Here is a 4,537-nt window from a genome sequence, read left to right as displayed (position 1 = left end):
CTAGAAGGCTGAGCTATCTTAAAGGGGCAGAGGCTGAGGAGGCCAAGACCCCATCTGAGGGAAAATACACTAGTAACACCTGCGAGGCATGGGGCATGGTAAAGAGTAGGTTTTGGAGCCACACATTTAGCTCATAAGCCTCTGGGTACCTGTGTGGCAGAAAGCCACCTTGTTTTTTCCCCAAAATCTCTGCCCTGTGACAATGTGATTAGATGGGCCAGCACAGAGGATTCACACCTCAGCCTGTCTCTTTAGGTAACCTGAGCTGGCTGCATTCCTGAGGGAGGGGGAAACCTGCTCCCTCTGCCTACGTGACTGGCATCAGCCACCTGGGTGGGGGGCATCTACCTGGGGAGCTGGAATCTGCCTGGTAACAGGTGATGTATTTCAAATTGGTTGGCTGACAGCCAACTGGGGCTGACTTCCACTGGACCAGGTGAATGAGGTCACAGGGGCTATATAGGTTGCGGGGGGAGGAGGCTCGCTCTCTTCAGCCATGAGGTGAAGCGGCAGCAAAGCAGGGGAGACAGAGGAGCCTTACCATCGGGACCTAGCTCTCTCTCTCACCCCCAGACTCCAGAGGGGAAACTGGAGAACTCTGGAAGATGCTTGTGAGTAAGCTACTCGAGATCTGGTTAGATATCTAGCTGGCAGTAACACAGATGTGTAATCAAAAGCCTACCTCAGCCACACTGTTTGCTCTTTAGGATTTTTAAGATATTGCTCAATCCTGGACCCTAGTTTCCCCTACCCCCTGTAATCAGTAAAGTTCTCCTTTTTGACTGGTGTGGGAGACTTATTGAGGGGTGGGTCTAAATTATGCCTAAGAGACCCCTTAGGTCTGCGGACTAAGGGAGACTTTACTTTTTGCCCCCTTGACTTGGGGAAGTGCCCCAAGTGCCTGTACTGGGTCGAGTACCCGTGGGACTATTAGGCCTGTGTTTCCCTGAGGACACAGGGTTGAGACAGTCCCTTCTTGGGGTGGTGGCGATGATGTTACCCCAGACTAGCGAGTGTGCTCCAGGAGAGGGGTCGGCCAAGCATAAGGTGCCCCTAGGGAGGCATTCGGAGCCTGGAAGGTGGTTGGGTGCAGGGAGGTAGGCAGCTCAATGCAGGAACACTCCCTACTGGCCCGCCACACCTGGCTGGGCACAGTTGATTACAGTGGCCTAAGCAAGGGTTTAAGACTAAAGGCCCAGAGAGGCCAGGGTCCAGTGGGACTGAACCCCAGTGAAGGTCTGTGGGCATCCTCCCTATTTTATTTCCATCAAGGTGTGGCAGGATAGACAGAGGTTGCCTCCTGGGGGTTGAGCAGGGCATGGTTGCAGAGCCACCAGAGTGCACCATGGCCACCCCTGGGACTCCAACATGTTACAGTGCTTTAAATCTGATTCAGAGATGTCAGAAACTGTTGTCAGAGATCCAAGATGAGCCTAGATTGGGTAGGTCTTTCCCATTGGCCCCAGGAGGCTTTGGAACCACCCCGTATTAGAGGAAGCCTGGGCATGTGTGAGAGGGCCTTCAGGGATGATCCCATATGAACAGGACTCTGTACCCAACAGGAAGGTCCCAGCCTCCATTGTGCTGCCTAGATGAGAAGTCAGTGCCAGCAGAGTCTCTACCCAGCAGCTGCCAGTGTCTCACCAAGTGCCTTGGTCCCCTGCAGGTTGTTCCCTGGAGTGCCCAGCTCTGTGGTGTGAGACACTGTCTCAATGGTGTCTTGGGACTGGTCTTTTGGGCCATAGGGACACGGAGAGCTCTGCTGCTCTGAGCCTGGGGCCTGCAGGATATTATCCATCTGGGGTGTCCCTGCATGGCTTGGGAGTAGAGCTCAGGGGGCAGGAAGGGATGAATGGGGCTTGTGGGGTGAGAGCCTGTCTGATGTTCCCCTGCCACTTGGAGTGACTGGAACAGCTGAGTCATGGAAGTGGCTGCAATGTCTTTATCAAATCTGCTTCCCCTTGTTGTGCAGCCCCCGCCCTTCTCTGTACCACTGTGTGTATCCCTGTGACAGTAATACATCAATGTCTGCAGCTGTCAGCTATCACATGCAGGACTTACCCCTTGGGCAGTTTGCTGAGCAGCACAGGGTTTCAACAGGACAAAAATAAGGCTAGTTGTAGAGAGAGTGGCCTGGAACTTTGGAGGAGTCCAAGGGAGTTTGACTCCTGGATGCTCAAGTTAAGTCTATTCCAGCTTGGAGGAAAGGCAGCCAAAGGGCACAGTAGCCCCCTTGGCTTTGCAGAGAACTAGTGGACCTCCTGCATCTAAAAAGAAAGATGCATCCTTTCTACAAAGAATGGAGGATGGGATCCACCTCCAAGAAGGAATATTCTGCACTGGTCCAGACCTGCAGGGAGCAAACCAGGAAAGCCAAGGCTGTGACTGAATTCCAACTAGCTACAAGTATCAAGGACAATAAAGCCCTTTTTTTGATATGCGGGGAGGAAAAGCAAGGGCAACATCGGACCCCTGCTAAACCAGATGGGACAACAGACAACCAATGCCCAGGAAAAAACCAGTGTGCTAAATGAGTACTTTGCATCAGTTTTTCACCAGTCCCAGGGAACGCCCCTGCCCATTACAGGACAGGAACTCCTGGGTAAGGATGATTCCTTACCCTCCATCACTACTGACCTCATGAAGGAACACCTAGAGAGGCTGGACACCTTCAAGTCAGCCAGCTCTGACAGCTTACACCCCAGGGTTTTCAAGGAGCTGGCTACCATCATAGCTCAACCCCTGGCATGGATCTTCGAGAGCTCCTGGCACTCTGGTGAAGTGCCTGAGGATTGGAAGAAGGCCAAAGTGGTGCCTTTCTTCAAGAAGGGAAAGAAAGTGGATCTGGCAAACTACAGACCCATCAACCTGACCTCTGTTCTGGGGAAGGTCTTACAAAAGATTATCAAAGAGGCCATCCTTAACGGACTGTCCGATGGCAACAGCCTGATGGATAGCCAGCATGGGTATGTTGCAGGTAGGTCTTGCTTGACCAATCTTATCTTCTTGTATGATCAGATAACCTATCACCTGGTCAAGGGAGAGGTGATTGATGTTGTATATCTTGACTTTAAAAAAGCCTTTGATCTGGTATGCCAAGATCACCTCTTGGCAAAACTGGCCAACTCTTGCCTCGGGTCCACCATGATCCGCTGGCTGGGGAATTGGCTCCGTGGTTGGACACAGAGGGTGGTGGTTTTCATAGATTTTCATAGACACCGGGGCTGGAAGGCACCTCGGGAGATCATCGAGTCCAGCCCCCTGCCCAAAGGGCAGGAAGTCAGCTGGGGTCATACGATCCCAGCAAGATAAGCATCCAATTTACTCTTGAAAATTGTGCCCCAGCCCTGGCACAATCTGTGGGCAAGGCAAAAGCCCCTAAAGGCACACTTGCCTGCCTGTACACTAATGCCAGGAGCCTGGGTAACAAGCAGGAGGAGCTCGTCCTCCTGCTCAGTGCAAAGAATTATGATGTCACTGGGATAACGGAGACCTGGTGGGACTCCACCCATGACTGGACCACAGGTATAGAGGGCTATACCCTGTACAGGAGGGATCGTGTTGACAAAAAGGGCGGGGGTGTAGTTTTCTATGTGAAGGAAAGCTACATGTCCCTGCAAGCTGATGTTGGCGACCGGCATGGACAGCTAAAGACCCTCTGGGTAAAAATCCACGACCTTGGTTGTCATGGGTGACTTCAATTACCCGGACATCTCCTGGGAAGATCATTCAGCAAAATCCGAGCGGTCGCAAAGCTTTGTCTCGTGCATGGATGACCTCTACCTGACTCAAGAAGTCTATGGGCCAACGAGAGGCAAAGCGCTGCTCGACCTGGTACTGGCTACGGGGGATGACCTAATCGGTGACCTAGTGATTGATGGGAAGCTGGGTGACAGCGACCATGAGCTGATCACCTTCACCATCCGCTGTAAAGCTGGCAAGTCAGTCAGCAACGCAGAAGTCCTTGACTTCAGAAAAGCTGACTTTGACAAGCTCAAGAGGCTTGTCGGTCAGGCCCTTAGGGACCATGACCCCAGGGAGATGGGAGTTCAAGAAGAGTGGTTGCTTCTCAAGGAAGCGATCCTCAATGCACAAGCTAAATCTGTTCCAACATGGAGGAAAGGCAGCAAGAAGGCACAGCAGCCCTCCTGGCTCTCCAGGGATCTAACGGACCTCGTACGGCTAAAAAGGAAAGCCTACAAAGGATGGAGGATGGGATTCACCTCCAAGGAGGATTACTCCGCGCTGGTCTGGTCCTGCAGGGAGCAAACCAGGAAAGCCAAGGCTGCAACTGAACTCCAACTAGCTTCAGGCATCAAGGACAACAAAAAGTCCTTTTTCAGATATGTGGGGAGCCGGAGGAAAAACAAGGGCAACGTTGGACCCCTGCTAAACCAAGATGGGACAACTGACAACTGATGCCCAGGAAAAAGCCAACCTATTAAATAGGTACTTTGTGTCAGTCTTTCATCAGTCACACGGGATGCCCCTGCCTGCTATGGGACAGGGAGATCCAGGTGATGGGGATCCCCTACCC

This window comes from Crocodylus siamensis, chromosome 6, assembly GCF_052110815.1.
Source record: "Crocodylus siamensis isolate JL-2025a chromosome 6, ASM5211081v1, whole genome shotgun sequence".
NCBI lineage: Eukaryota > Metazoa > Chordata > Crocodylia > Crocodylidae > Crocodylus > Crocodylus siamensis.
The sequence above is the reverse complement of the archived record's forward strand: the minus strand, read 5'-3'. Positions refer to the sequence as shown.